The 16,611-nt window shown below is 41.4% G+C and overlaps 1 long non-coding RNA gene across 1 annotated transcript; it reads right to left on the bottom strand.

Moving 5' to 3' along the window:
* Positions 1-3,673: 3,673 nt before the first annotated feature.
* On the bottom strand, positions 3,674-16,146 carry LOC138425237 (uncharacterized). Its single transcript, XR_011251133.1, has 2 exons — positions 14,313-16,146; positions 3,674-3,917 (listed from the first exon to the last, which is right to left on the bottom strand). It is a non-coding gene; the product is annotated as an uncharacterized lncRNA (long non-coding RNA).
* Between the last annotated feature and the right edge of the window lie 465 nt (positions 16,147-16,611).

Raw genomic sequence — 16,611 nt, 5'->3', positions numbered from 1 at the left:
TGCATTATGTAACAAAAAGTTTATGGGACTAGAAATAATTGATATATAAAACAAAATTCAGTTCAGTTCAGTTCTGTCGCTCAGTCGTCTCTGACTCTGCAACCCCATGAATCTCAGCACGCCAGGCCTCCCTGTCCATCACCAACTCCCGGAGTTTACTCAAACTCATGTCCGTTGAGTCAGTGATGCCATCCAGCCATCTCATCCTCTGTTGTCCCCTTCTCCTCCTGCCCCCAATCCCTCCCAGCATCAGAGTCTTTTCCAATGAGTCAACTCTTTGCATAAGGTGGCCAAAGTATTGGAGTTTTGGCATTAGCATCAGTCCTTCCAAAGAACACCCAGGACTGATCTCCTTTAGGATGGACTGGTTGGATCCCCTTGCAGTTCCAGGGACTCTCAAGAGTCTTCTCCAACCCCACAGTTCAAAAGCATCAATTCTTCAGCGCTCAGCTTTTTTCACAGTCCAACTCTCACACCCATACATGACCACTGGAAAAACCATAGCCTTGACTAGACGGACCTTAGTCGGCAAAGTAATGTCTCTGCTTTTTAATATGCTCTCTAGGTTGGTCATAACTTTCCTTCCAAGGAGTAAGAGTCTTTTAATTTCATGGCCGCAGTCACCATCTGTAGTGATTTTGGAGCCCAAAAAAATAAAGTCAGACACTGCTTCCACTGTTTCCCCATCTACTTCCCATGAAGTGATGGGACCAGATGCCATGATCTTCATTTTCTGAATGTTGAGCTTTAAGCCAACTTTTTCACTTTCATCAAGAGGCTCTTTAGCTCCTCTTCACTTTCTGCCATAAGGGTGGTGTCATCTGCATATCTGAGGTCCGTCACTAGCTGCGATGGACCGCGCAGAAGCATGTCTGAGAGGCGCTCCCCCTCGCCCAAGGTCAGGGGCCACGGCCAAGAGGAGCTAGCCCATGTCTGAGGTCAGGGGCAACCGCCTAGAGGAGCAACCCCATATCCAAGGAGCAGCAGCTGTGCGGGCGCAGGAGGGCCGAGAGGAGCTACTCCACGTTCAAGGTCAGGAGGGGCATCCGTGAGGAGATACCCCTCGTCCAAGGTAAGGAAAACCCAAGTAAGATGATGGGTGTTGCGAGAGGGCATCAGAGGGCAGACACACTGAAACCATAATCACAGAAAACTAGTCAATCTGATCACACAGACCACAGCCTTGTCTAACCTAATGAAACTAAGCCATGCCATGTGGGGCCACCCAAGATGGGTGGGTCATGGTGGAGAGGTCTGACAGAATGTGGTCCTCTGGAGAAGGGAATGGCAAACCACTTCAGTATTCTTGAGAACCCCATGAACAGTATGAAAACAAAATTAGAATTAATTAATTGGAATTTATTTTGCTATGAATGACTAATGAAGGTATAATATAATATAATTAACTTAGTGTAAACTAGTAAGAACTGATGCCTTTGAACTGTGGTGTTGGAGAAGACTCTTGAGAGTCCCTTGGACTGCAAGGAGATCCAATCAGTCCATCCTAAAGGAAATCGGTCCTGAGTGTGCATTGGAAGGACTGATGCTGAAGCTGAAGCTCCAATACTTTGGCCACCTGATTAGAAGAGCTGACTCATTTGAAAAGACCATGATCTGGGCAAGATTGAAGGCAGGAGGAGAAGGGGATGACAGAGGATGAGATGGTTCGATGGCATCATCGATTCGATGGACATGAGTTTGAGTAAACTCCAGGAGCTGGTGATGGAAAGGGAAGCCTGGCGTGCTGCAGTCCATGGGGTCACAAAGAGTCAGACACGACTGAGCGACTGAACTGAACTGAAACTAATAAGCTTACACTATTTTAAAATATATCTCATATTCTGAATCAGAAATAAATAATAAAGAATACAAACTTTAAAAGTTTAATTCTAAAAACTAAAGGCTTTGTTAATATCTAATATAGTACTATTTTAAAGTTACATAATTGAAAAATCACATTTCTTCAGCACATAATTTGCAAGGAAAAATAATGAACAGAGAAACTTGCACATTTAAAACAAAACTGAAGAACCATATAAACCAAATGCTAGGCTTTTTTGGATTCATATTCAAACTAAACAACTATTTATTTTATTTTTTTTCCCCCTCCCACCTCCCTCCCCATAACATCTCTCTGGGTTATCCCCATGCACCAGCCCCAAGCATGCTGTATCCTGCGTCAGACATAGACTGGCGATTCAATTCTTACATGATAGTATACATGTTAGAATGCCATTCTCCCAAATCATCCCACCCTCTCCCTCTCCCTCTGAGTCCAAAAGTCCGTTATACACATCTGTGTCTTTTTTGCTGTCTTGCATACAGGGTCGTCATTGCCATCTTTCTAAATTCCATATATATGTGTTAGTATACTGTATTGGTGTTTTTCTTTCTGGCTTACTTCACTCTGTATAATTGGCTCCAGTTTCATCCATCTCATCAGAACTGATTCAAATGAATTCTTTTTAACAGCTGAGTAATACTCCATTGTGTATATGTACCACTGCTTTCTTATCCATTCATCTGCTGATGGACATCTAGGTTGTTTCCATGTCCTGGCTATTATAAACAGTGCTGCGATGAACATTGGGGTACATGTGTCTCTTTCAATTCTGGTTTCCTCGGTGTGTATGCCTAGCAGTGGGATTGCTGGGTCATAAGGTAGTTCTATTTGCAATTTCTTAAGGAATCTCCACACTGTTCTCCATAGTGGCTGTACTAGTTTGCATTCCCACCAACAGTGTAGGAGGGTTCCCTTTTCTCCACACCCTCTCCAGCATTTATTGCTTGCAGATTTTTGGATCGCAGCCATTCTGACTGGTGTGAAGTGGTACCTCGTTGTGGTTTTGATTTGCATTTCTCTAATAATGAGTGATGTTGAGCATCTTTTCATGTGTTTGTTAGCCATCCGTATGTCTTCTTTGGAGAAATGTCTATTTAGTTCTTTGGCCCATTTTTTGATTGGGTCATTTATTTTTCTGGAATTGAGCTGCATAAGTTGCTTGTATATTTTTGAGATTAGTTGTTTGTCAGTTGCTTCTTGTGAGACAATCAGAAAAAATGAACAGTGACTGTGTTAAGCAATTATTTACCTAACTTTAGGTATGGTAATGGCATTGTTTTTATATTCCCAGGGTTATTATATTTTAGATTTTCATAGTAAAATATTTAGGAATGAAATGACATAATATCTAAGATTATTATAAAAATAATCCAGTAGGCATGTAATATTGTGGGTGAATTTAAAGAATTGTCCATGAATTGGTCTTTGTTAAAACTGGACTATTGATACATGGTCCTGTTCTCCCTACTACTGTATATAGTTGAAATTTTCCATAATACAATGGTCTTTTTAAGTATTCAGAAATGCCCAAAGAGCAGAGAAACATTCTGTATGAAGTTATGAAGCTTTTTAAGGCTTTCCTCATTTTTATTGCAGTTAGGAAACCCAGAGAGTTCAAATTCTGCTCTAGAGCACAGAACCTCTCAGATATGTAACCCTAAAGAGTGAGCATGCCACAAGGAATAACAGAAAAGGAAAGCAAAGTTAATGCTCACTTTATTATTGGCTGAACTAAGCCCCAGACTATTGATATGATTATTAATTCAATCTATAATGCACAAATGGTCATTAAGCAGCAATGTTGTGACACATACCATACTACATTCCAAGTGCAATTTTTAAATAGATTTATTTATTTATTTTTGGCTGCATTGGGTCTTTGTTGCAGCACACAGACTGTCTCTAGTTTTGGAGAGCAGGAGCTACTCTCTAGTTGTGGTGTGCCATCTTCTCATTGTGGTGGCTTCTCTTGTGGAGCGTGGATTCTAGGGCTCGTGGGCTTCAGCAGCTGCCGCACGCTGGCTCAGTAGTTGTGTCATACAGGCTCAGCTGCCCCGTAGCATGTGGGATTCTCCTGCACAGGGATCAAACCAGTGTCTCCTGCACTGGCAGGTGGACTCTCTACCACTGGACCTCCAGGGAAGTCCCCCAAGTGTATTAATGTCATATGAGAAGAGACACATTCATCATCTTTGAAGAATTTACACTCCAGTAGGAGGAAATATTCCAGAGAATAGCAAGAAGAGATAAGAAAGCATTCTTCAGCAATCAATGCAAAGAAATAGAGGAAAAGAACAGAACGGGAAAGACTAGAGATCTCTTCAAAAAAATTAGAGATACCAGGGGAATATTTCATGCAAGGATGGGCTCGATAAAGGACAGAAATGGTCTGGACCTAACAGAAGCAGAAGATATTAAGAAGAGGTGGCAAGAATACACAGAAGAACTGTACAAAAAAGAACTTCATGACCCAGATAATCACGATGGTGTGATCACTCACCTAGAGCCAGACATGTTGGAATGTGAAGCCAAGTGGGCCTTATCTAAGTTATGCTTTCTAGCATCACTACAAACAAAGCTAGTGGAGGTGATGGAATTCCAGTTGAGCTCTTTCAAATCCTGAAAGATGATGCTGTGAAAGTGCTGCACTCAATATGCCAGCAAGTTTGGAAAACTCAGCAGTGGCCACAGGACTGGAAAATGTCCGTTTTCATTCCAATCCCAAAGAAAGGCAATGCCAAAGAATGCTCAAACTACCACACAATTGCACTCATCTCAAATGCTAGTAAGGTACTGCTCAAAATTCTCCAAGCCAGGCTTCAGCAATACGTAAACCGTCAACTTCCTGATGTTCAAGCTGGTTTTAGAAAAGGCGGAGGAACCAGAAATCAAATTGCCAACATCTGCTGGATCATGGAAAAAGCAAGAGAGTGCCAGAAAAACATCTATTTCTGCTTTATTGACTATGCCAAAGCCTTTGACTCTGTGGATCACAATAAACTGTGGAAAATTCTGAGAGAGATGGGAATACCAGACCACCTAACCTGCCTCTTGAGAAATCTGTATACAGGTCAGGAAGCAACAGTTAGAACTGGACATGGAACAACAGACTGGTTCCAAATAGGAAAAGGAATATGTCAAGGCTGTATCTTGTCACCCTGCTTGTTTAACTTCTATGCAGAGTACATCATGAGAAACACTGGGCTGGAAGAAACACAAGCTGGAATCAAGATTGCTGGGAGAAATATCAGTAATCTCAGATATGCAGATGACACCACCCTTATGGCAGAAAGTGAAGAGGAAATAAAAAGCCTCTTGATGAAAGTGAAAGAGGAGAGTAAAAAATTTGGCTTAAAGCTCAACATTCAGAAAACGAAGATCATGGCATCTGGTCCCATCGCTTCATGGGAAATAGATGGGGAAACAGTGGAAACAGTGTCAGAGTTTATTTTTTTGGGCTCCGAAATCACTGCAGATGGTGACTGCAGCCATGAAATTAAAAGATGCTTACTCCTTGGAAGAAAAGTTATGACCAACCTAGATAGTATATTCAAAAGCAGAGACATTACTTTGCCGACTAAGGTCTGTCTAGTCAAGGCTATGGTTTTTCCAGTGGTCATGTATGGATGTGAGAGTTGGACTGTGAAGAAGGCTGAGCGCCAAAGAATTGATGCTTTTGAACTGTGGTGTTGGAGAAGACTCTTGAGAGTCCCTTGGACTGCAAGGAGATCCAACCAGTCCATTCTGAAGGAGATCAGCCCTGGGATATCTTTGGAAGGAATGATGCTGAAGCTGAAACTCCAGTACTTTGGCCACCTCATGCGAAGAGTTGACTCATTGGAAAAGACTCTGATGCTGGGAGGGATTGGGGGCAGGAGGAGAAGGGGATGACAGACGATGAGATGGCTGGATAGCATCACTGACTCGATGGACGTGAGTCTGAGTGAACTCTGGGAGTTGGTGATGGACAGGGAGGCCTGGCGTGCTGCGATTCACGGGGTCGCAAAAAGTCGGACACGACTGAGTGACTGAACTGAACTGAACTGAGGAGAAAATATACACATATGGAATAATTTCACAAATATATAATTATAAATGCTAAGGAAAATAGAAATGCAATATGATAAAGTATTACACAGAAACCAAGTATAATTTGGTAGAGTTTAGAGAAGACTTGAATAAGTGAGATGAAATAATATGGTTTATAGTAAGTGAAAGACAAGGTTAAGGAGGGCAGAGCACATGTTTGAGAAAATTTTGCAGTACAAAAGAGATTATAAAAATAAAATTATTACAGACTTAGTAAAAAAAAGTTTATGTAAGAGCAAGAAATTTATTTAAATTCTTTCTAACTAGAATCCTAATGAAAAGAAATTGTATTTTTAGAAATAATAATGAAAGGCTAAAAAAATGGAAAATGTAATAGAAAGATTGAAAATTAAATCAACAAAATCTCCTTGAAAAAGAAGACAAAGAAATGTAATATATAGTACAAAAATAAGACACAGAGACTCGACCTCAGAATATCAAGTAACAGAGAGAAAGAGAAACATGAAGGAGGGAAATTATGAAAGCAAGTAAAGGAAAATTTTCCAGTTATGAATGACCTAATTTTTTACATAGAATGAGAACTTTCATATATTTAGCAAAATTAATGGGAAAAGACTCATCACTATATACATTTAAAATTTTTAAAGTCATTTTAAACTTCTAAACTTCTTCATTGATCACTACCTTGTGGCAAATGGGATAGCATAATTCAGTGAAGCCATGAGCCAAGTCTTGTATGGCCACCCAAGATGAACAGGTCATAGCAGATAGTTCTGATAAAACATTATTCACTGGAGGAGGTAATGGCATACTGCTCCAGTATACTTTCTGTGAGAACCCCATGAACTGTATAAACAGGCAAAAAGATATGATGCCAAAAGATGAGCCCCACCCTCTCCCCAGGCCAGAAGGTGTCCAATATGCTACTGGGGAAGAGCAGAGGACAACTACTAATAGCTCAGAAAAAATGAAGCGGCTGGGCCAAAGCAGAAGCCACACTCAGCTGTGGATGTGTCTGGCAATGAAAGTGAAATCTGATGCTGTAAAGAACAGTATTGCATAGGAACCTGGAATGCTAGGTTAGGTAAACTGGAGGTTGTCAAGCAGGAGATGGCAAGAGTAAACATCAACATCTTAGGAATCAGTGAACTGAAATGGACAGGAATGGGTGAATATAACTCAGATGACCATTATATCTACTACTGTGGCCAAGAATCCCAGAGAAGAAATGGAGCAGCCCTCATAATCAACAAGAGTCCAAAATGCAGTACTTGGGTGCAACCTCAAAAACAACAGAATGATCTTGTTTTGTTTCCAAGGTAAACAATTCAACATCACAATAATACAAGTCTATGCTCCAACCACAGATGCTGAAGAAGCTGAAGTTGATCAGTTCTGTGAAGACTAGAAGACCTGCTAGAACTAACACCAAAAAAAATATGTCCTATTCACCACAGGGGATTAGAATGCAAAAGTAGGAAGTCAAGAGACACCTGGAGTAACAGGCAAGTTTGGCCTTGGAGTACCAAATGAAGCAGGGCAAAGGCTAACAGAATTCTGCCAAGAGAATGCACTGTTCATAGCAAGCACCCTTTTTCAACAATACAAGAGAAGACTCTACACATGGACATCACCAAATGGTCAATACCAAAATCAGATTGATTATATTCCTTGTAGTTGAAGATGTAGAAGCTCTATACAGTCAGCTTCAGTTCATCAACTCAGTTCCTCATAGCAAAATTCAAGATTAAACTAAAGAAAGTGGGGGAAACCACTAGGCCAGTCAGGTACAACTTAAATCAAATCCCCTATGAATATACAGTGGAAGTGATGAATAGATTCAAGGGGTTAGATCTAGTAAACAGAATGCCTGAAGATCTATGGACAGAGTTTCATAATATTGTACAAGAGACAGTGAACAAAACCATTCCAAAGAAAAAGAAATGCAAGAAGGGAAAGTGCTTGTCCGGGGAGGCTTTATAAATATCTCCTATAAATAAACAGAGAAAGAAGGGAAACAAAAAGCAAGGGAGAAAAGGAAAGGCACACCCAACTAAATGCAGAGTTCCAGAGAATAGCAAGGAGAGACAATAAAGTGTTCTTCAATGAACAATGCAAAGAAATAGAGGAAAACAACAAAGATCTCTTCAAGAAAACTGATAATACCAAAGGAACATTTCATCCAAAGATAGGCACAATGAAACGGTAAAGACCTAATAGAAGCTGAAGAGGTCAAGAATAGATTGCAAGAACACACAGAAGAACTGTACAAAAAAGACCTTAACAATCTGGATAACCACAACGGTGTGGTCACTCACCACACCAGACCCAGACATTCTGGAGTGTGAAGTCAACTGGGCCTTAGGAAGCACTGCTGCCAATAAAGCTAGTGGAGGTAATGTAATTCCAGCAAAGCCATTTAAAATCCTTAAAAATGATGCTATTAAAGTGCTGCACTCAATATGTAAACAAATTTGGAAAACCGAGCAGTGGCCACAGGGCTGGAAAACATCGATCCTCATCCCAATTCCCAAGAAGGGCAGTACTAAAGAATGTTCAAGCCACCAGACAATTGCATTCATTTCCAAAACTAGTAAGGTTATACTCAAAATCCAGCAAGCTAGGCTTCAGCAGTATGTGAACTGAGAACTTCCAGATGTCCAAGCTGGCTTTAGAAAAGGCAGAGAAACCAGAAATCAAATTGCCAGCATTCACTGGATCTTAGAGAAAACAAGGAAATTTCAGAAAAGCATCTACCTCTGTTTGATTGACTGTGCTAAAGCCTTTGACTGTGTGGAACATAACAAACTGTAGAAAACTCTTAAAGAGATGGGAATACCAGACCATCTTACCTGTCTCCTGAGAAACCACTATGCAGGTCAAGAAGCAGCATTTATAACCTTGTATAGAACAACTGAAGGCTTCAGGATTGAGAAAAGTGTATGACAAGGTTGTTTATTGTCACCCTGTTTACTTAATTTATATGCAGAGCCCATCATGCAAAAAGTTGGGTTGGGTAAGTTACAGGCTGGAATCAAGATTGTCCCTAGAAATATCAACAACCTCTGATATGTGGATGACACCACTCTAATGGTAGAAAGTGAAGAGGAACTAAGGAGCCTCTTGATGAGGATGAAGGAGAGTGGAAAAGTTGGTGTAAAACTCAATATTTAAAAAAAACTAAGATCATGGTATCTGGTCCAATCACTTCATGGCAAGTAAAGGAGAAAGGTGGAAGCAGTGACAGATTTCCTCTCCTCGGGCTCTAAAATCACTGTGGATGGTGACTGCAGCCATGAAATTAGAAGATGATTGCTTCTTGGAAGGAAAGCTATGATAAACCTAAACAGTGTGTTAAAAAGCAAAGAGATCATTTTGCCGACAAAGGTCCACATAGTCAAGGCTATGGTCTTCCCAGTGTCACATACGAATGTGAAAGCTAGACAACAAAGAAGAGAGAGCACCAAAGAAATGCTTTTGAACTGTGGTGTTGGATAAAATGCTTGAGAGTCCCTTGGACAACAGACAGATCAAACCAGTCAATCATATAGGAGGTTAGCCCTGAATACTCATTGGAAGGACTGATGCTGAATCGAATCTCCAATACTGTGGCCACCTGATGTGAACAGCTAACTCATTGGAAACAACCCTGATGCTGGGAGAGATTGAGGCAAGAAGAAGCATGGGATGACAGAGGATGAGATGGTGCATGGCATCACCGATTCAATGGACATGAACTTGGCCAACCTCCAGAAGATGGTGAGAGACAGGGAAGCCTAGCGTGGATTCGTGAAGAGTCAGACACGACTTGGAGACTGAACAACAACAGGATTCTGAAAATCTCTAGTGTTAAAAGAAGATCATCTCAGTAGAGGAAACAAAACAAAACAAACAAAACAGACCTATGTTAAACTGTCAAATACTTGTATCATTCAGTTCAGTTCAGTCACTCAGTCGTGTCCGACTCTTTGCGACCCCGTGAATCGCAGCACGCTAGGCCTCCCTGTCCATCACCATCTCCCGGAGTTCACTCAGACTCACGTCCATCTAGTCCGTGATGCCAGCCAGCCATCTCATCGTCTGTCATCCCCTTCTCCTCCTGCCCCCAATCCCTCCCAGCATCAGAGTCTTTTCCAATGAGTCAACTCTTCGCATGAGGTGGCCAAAGTACTGGAGTTTCAGCTTCAGCATCATTCCTTCCAAAGATATCCCAGGGCTGATCTCCTTCAGAATGGACTGGTTGGATCTCCTTGCAGTCCAAGGGACTCTCAAGAGTCTTCTCCAACACCACAGTTCAAAAGCATCAATTCTTCGGCGCTCAGCCTTCTTCACAGTCCAACTCTCACATCCATACATGACCACTGGAAAAACCATAGCCTTGACTAGACGGACCTTAGTCAGCAAAGTAATGTCTCTGCTTTTGAATATACTATCTAGGTTGGTCATAACTTTTCTTCCAAGGAGTAAGCGTCTTTTAATTTCATGGCTGCAGTCACCATCTGCAGTGATTTCGGAGCCCAAAAAAATAAACTCTGACACTGTTTCCACTGTTTCCCCATCTATTTCCCATGAAGCGATGGGACCAGATGCCATAATCTTCGTTTTCTGAATGTTGAGCTTTAAGCCAAATTTTTTACTCTCCTCTTTCACTTTCATCAAGAGGCTTATTTCCTCTTCACTTTCTGCCATAAGGATGGTGTCATCTGCATATCTGAGATTACTGATATTTCTCCCAGCAATCTTGATTCCAGCTTGTGTTTCTTCCAGCCCAGTGTTTCTCATGATGTACTCTGCATAGAAGTTAAACAAGCAGGGTGACAAGATACAGCCTTGACATATTCCTTTTCCTATTTGGAACCAGTCTGTTGTTCCATGTCCAGTTCTAACTGTTGCTTTCTGACTTGTATACAGATTTCTCAAGAGGCAGGTTAGGTGGTCTGGTATTCCCATCTCTCTCAGAATTTTCCACAGTTTATTGTGATCCACAGAGTCAAAGGCTTTGGCATAGTCAATAAAGCAGAAATAGATGTTTTTCTGGCACTCTCTTGCTTTTTCCATGATCCAGCAGATGTTGGCAATTTGATTTCTGGTTCCTCTGCCTTTTCTAAAACCAGCTTGAACATCAGGGAGTTCACGGTTCATGTATTGCTGAAGCCTGGCTTGGAGAATTTTGAGCATTACTTTACTAGCATGTGAGATGAGTGCAATTGTGTGGTAGTTTGAGCATTCTTTGGCATTGCCTTTCTTTGGAATTGGAATGAAAACTGACTTTTTCCAGTCCTGTGGCCACTGCTGAGTCTTCCAAACTTGTTGGCATATTGAGTGCAGCACTTTCACAGCATCATCTTTCAGGATTTGAAACAGCTCAACTGGAATTCCATCACCTCCACTAGCTTTGTTCGTAGTGATGCTCTCTAAGTCCCACTTGACTTCACATTCCAAGATGTCTGGCTCTAGATTAGTGATCACATCATCATGATTATCTGGGTCATGAAGATCTTTTTTATACTTCTATCATTAAGAAATGAGAAATGCCTGGAAGTTCTGAAGGAAAATTATTTTCTGTTAATAAATAGATACCTTTGCAAAACCACAATCAGGTACAAAGAAAGAATATAAGTACTGTTAGACATGAAAGGGTACAAAATGTATCTACCACATACCATTTTATTGAAAGCTGATTAAGAATGTGAATTAGTAAAGTGGGGTTGTTAATCAGGAAATAAGAATGTACTTGGGGAATGACATCAGCAACATGATCAAAAAAGAGTCTTTCACTCGTATCTCCCTCTCAACAACAATCTGACATCCATCCCTGGACAAAGATGTCTTTGTGGGAGCTATGGCATCCAACAGCATATGCTAAAGAATCCAGGAGTCTCACCCACCCAAGCATCACATAACAAGCCTACAGACTATGGTCATGGCTAGGGACCCTGCAATGGCCCATAAACTGGCTCAGAGCTTCTTAGCTATGATCTGGAAGCCCCTGGAGAACAACCTTAGACACTCTGTGGAAGTCCAACTTTCCAGTGGAGAACTTCAAGGACACCACTGGAGCAAAGAAATATGACTTGGACACACTGGAGAGAGTAGGAGGAAGAGCATCACTTCTCCCCAAAGCAGCACAGCTGGTGCAAATTATCCTGGAGGAGAAAGTGAAAACTTGTCAGGGAACATCTGTCTTCTACAACTGTGCGGGAAACTCCCAGAGATTCATTTCTCTCTTACCCTATCCAGACTACTATGTCATGAGCTACATAACTGGGGTGGGAAGAGGCTGGTAAGGTGGTAAATAGAACTCTAGGAAGATATGAAAAAGGCACAGATTCCTCAAGAAGTCTACTAACAATCCACTGGGGAGGCCTCATCACTGAATCCCGTCAACCTGCCCAGGCACTCCTAGCAGTACCTGCACCTCACCCACACACTCCACACTGTAGTCAGCTCCCTGTGTGCACTCCTGACAGCAGCAAGAGTGAGCTCTGGCAGACAACTAAAAAGCAGCACAGAAAGCCAGTCCAAAGCCAGTCCCTGTAGGCCACGGAGAGAACAGGAACTTGAACTTCAGCTCCATTCTTGGGAAAGCAAAAGGGAAGCTGTCAGCATCCAGCATGTTGCATCGCAGAATCATGAGAAGGCATACAAGTTCAAGAATTCTGTCACCGGAAAGAACAAGAAGTGTGGTGCAGACACATCCATAAAAGGTTTGAGAGGGTCTCAGAAGAACCGGCAAAAAAAAAGATATTATAGGAAAACTGAATGAATGTTTTGGCCAACCCAACATTTCTTTCCTGAAGTCAGCTAGTAAAGACTGGTATGGATGTGAGAGTTGAACCATAAAGAAAGCTGAGCACCAAAGAATTTATGCTTTTGAACTGTGGTGTTGAAGAAGACTCTTGAGAGTCCCTTGGATTGCAGGGAGATCAAACCAATCAATCCTAAAGGAAATCAGTCCTGAATATTCATTGGAAGGATTGATACTGAAGCTGAAGCTCCAACACTTTGGCCACCTGATGGGAAGAACTGACTCATTGGAAACTGACCCTGATGCTGGGAAAGATTGAAGGCAGGAGGAGAAGGGGACGACAGAGGATGAGATGGTTGGACTGCATCACCAACTCAATGGACATGAGTCTGAGCAGGCTCTAGGAGTTGGTGATGGACAGGGAAAAGTGGCATGCTGCAGTCCCTGGGGTGGCAAAGAGTCAGACACGACTGAGTGACGGAACTGAACTGAGAGGAGATGATTGCTACTTCAAATGCAGAGACAGAAATGAAGATTTCAATTAACATGAAAAATCAAAGAAACATAGTATCACCAAATAATCAAAATAATCTTCCAGTAACTGACACCTAGACATGGAAATCCTTAATTTACCCAATGAAGAGTTTAAAATAGCTCTTTTAAAGAAACTCAATAAGTCACAAGAAAACACAGTAAGACAATTCAGTAAAATCTGGAAAACAATACATGAACAAAATTAGAAGTTTAATAGAGAGATATAAATCATAAAAAACAGAAATTAGGAATATGAAAAATACAATAGATTAAATGAAAAATGCAGTAGTGTCAAGAATAGAGTGTATCAAGCAGAAGAAAGAATTAGAAGCTAAGAACTTTGGAATTATCCAAGTCAGAGTAAAACAAAGAAAAAAGAATGAAAAGTGAAGAAAGCCTAAGTGATCTATAGAATACTAATGTATTACTAAGTAATACTAATGTATTACTACTAAGAATCTATAGAATACAAATGTAACCCTCTGTGAATTACTGGCATCCAAAAGAAGAGAGAGGGGAAAAGGCACAAAAAGCTTGTTTAAAGAAACAATGGCTGCTGGTGCTGTTGCGAAGTCACATCAGTCATGTTCGATTCTGTGCGACCCCATAGACAACAGCCTACCAGGCTCTGCAGTCCCTGGAATTTTCGAGGCAAGAACACTGGAGTGGATTGCCACTGCCTTCTCCAATGTATGAAAGTGAAAAGTGAAAGTGAATTCACTGACTCTTTGCGACCCCATGAACTGCAGCCTACCAGGCTCCTCCATCCATGAGATTTTCCAGGCAAGAGTACTGGAGTGGGTTGCCATTGCCTTCTCCGAACCATAGCTGAGAACTTACCAAATCTGAGGAGAGAGTTGGATATAAGTTCATGAAGCTCAAAGGTTAAGAAACAAATGCAACTTAAATAGATTTTCTCAAAGACGCATTATAATAAAACTGCAAAAAATCAAAGATAAGAAGATAATCTTAAAAGCAACAAGAGAAACTAAGCTGGTAATTTACACAGAAAACATAATAAGGATATCAGATTTCTCAACAGAAACTTTACATTTAAGGACAGAGAATGATGACACATTCAAAACTTGCTGAAAGAGTCTGGGTCATGAGGTAGCTGAAGGAAGGTCATGAACTCACCTCCTCCAATGGACACACTCAGTCTACAGCTACAAATGGAATAATTTCCCCTGGAAGAAAAAAAAAAATCTAAAAATCTGTTCAACAATGCCTGCACATCAGGCAAATGAGAAGAAACCCACATCAAGGCAGGAGAAGGAGAGTCATAAGCTTGCCATAAACCCCACCCTGGGCACAGCAACCCACAGTTGGGAAGGAACTCAAAACCAAGAGCTTCTCCTGAGGAGCAAGGGGTATGATCACAACAGTGGGCATCCCAACCGGTAAGGCCTGCACCTAAGAGATAAGCCCCACAAATATCTAGCTTTGAAAGCCAATGGGTCTCATGTTTTAAGTGAACTCAAAAAGGGCTCTCAAAAGAATCACACACAGACTCATTTGACCCAGGTCCCAGCACAGAAGCGGCCATTTGAAAAGCATTCAGATTTTATGGGAATGAGGCTCATTTGATGACCTTAAAGTGTCAGCCTAAGGGACAGGGGCTGGCAGGATACTCTCCCGGGACAGAGGCTGGCAGGCACCATTTTGCTCTCTCTTTCTTCTGTGCTAAAGTGGGCAGGCATCTATATTTTTATTCTAGGAATTTCTTTTTTTCTTTTCAGAGGTTCAGTCTTTAACTCCTCCTTTGCATCACTGTAGCTCCTGTGCCATCCTCCAGAGGACCACTATGCCATCCAGGTGAGTTTTTACATAGGCTGGGTGTCCCAATTTTTATGCTTGCCACCCAGAGGATGCCTTTGGATCACCTGGCTCTGGAGGCTATGGAAGTTTGCAGTCCATCAGAGTACTGCACAAAGAGCAGACTGAAACACACTCCTGGTCTTTCTAAGAAAGAGGCCTATTTTTTTATCCAGGAGCTTTGGTATGAGGGCAGGTTTCTGGTTTGACACAGTTCTAGGGGGCTACAGAGGTGCTCTCATGAATCCAAAGCCAGTAGACAAAATCTTTGCACACTTCCCCTGCCTTGCTCCCGCTCACTGGGATCTCTCAGAAAGCAGCTTAGACATTTGTCTGGTGCCCTAATTCTTCCAGCTGGTACCAGAAGATAATTCTACACTGTCGCTCTGGTGATTAGTGACGCTTAGGTTCATGGGTCACAAAGCACTATAACAAATGTAGAGAAGTTCTTAAATAGCTACCAACCCAGGGCACAGCAAGAGGCAACAGCATTTCTGTGAAAGAGGCCTATTAGCTTACCACCATAGCTGTAGCCTGAGGGGTAGGTTTCTAACTAAACAAAGATCTAAGGACTGACTTTAACCCTCTCCAGAGACCTTTCAGGGTGGCACTGTCATTTCACTGTCCTCTGCTATGCTGCCCAGTGCCAGTGGCTCTCAGAAGGGAACTCTTACACCCATCTGAGACCCTGGATTTTGTGGCTGCAAAATTCAACATTTATGTGATACATCACATTAACAAATCGCAGAATAAAAACCATGATTATCTCAATAGATGCAGAAAAACCTTTTATAAAATTCAACACTTGTTTATGATAAAAACTCTCAACATAAGTGGGTATAGAGGGTTCATGTGCTGTGCTAAGTCACTTCAGTCATGTCCAACTCTTCCTGACTCTATGGACTATAACTGGCCAAGTTCCTCTGTTCTTGGGATTCTCCAGACAAGAGTACTGCAGCAGGTTGCCATGCCATCCTCCAGGGGATCTTCCCAACCCAGGAATCAAACCCACGTCTCCAGTGTCTCCTGCATTGGCAGGTGAGTTCTTTACACTAGCGCCACTTGGGAAGCCTCAACATAATAAAGGCCATGTATGACATACCCGATGCCAACATCCAGAGGCTCAAACAGTAAAGAATCCACTTCCAGTTATATTAATAATATAGGTAAGTCCTGAGGATGTGATGTGCAGCATGGCTACCATAGTTAAAAATACTGTATTGCATATTTGAAAGTTGCTCAATCTTTTTAAGTTTGACTATACTTTATTGACCCATGACAACTCACAAACCTCTCTGTGACACAAAAGATTGTGATGGGTATTCCTCATTTCATTCAAAATATTGTAAAGATTCCACTATTTGCAATTCTGTTATTTGAAAACTAAAATAGTCCACAAATTTCTTTAACAGGGCACAATAAACTTCAACACATGGAAATATGCTGATGTGACTAAATGAATGAAGATATAGCTGCAGCTTTCAAGGCTGGAGTACTGCTCTGCCTACTGTATCTTATGTGATGTCTCAGTTGTCACATAGGATGTCTGTTAGCTAGACATTATAGTGGTCATTTTACAATATAAACAAATATATCACCATGCTGTATACCTGAAATTAAT

Source organism: Ovis canadensis, chromosome 20, assembly GCF_042477335.2.
Source record: "Ovis canadensis isolate MfBH-ARS-UI-01 breed Bighorn chromosome 20, ARS-UI_OviCan_v2, whole genome shotgun sequence".
NCBI lineage: Eukaryota > Metazoa > Chordata > Mammalia > Artiodactyla > Bovidae > Ovis > Ovis canadensis.
This window is presented reverse-complemented; position numbering and strand designations above follow the sequence as displayed.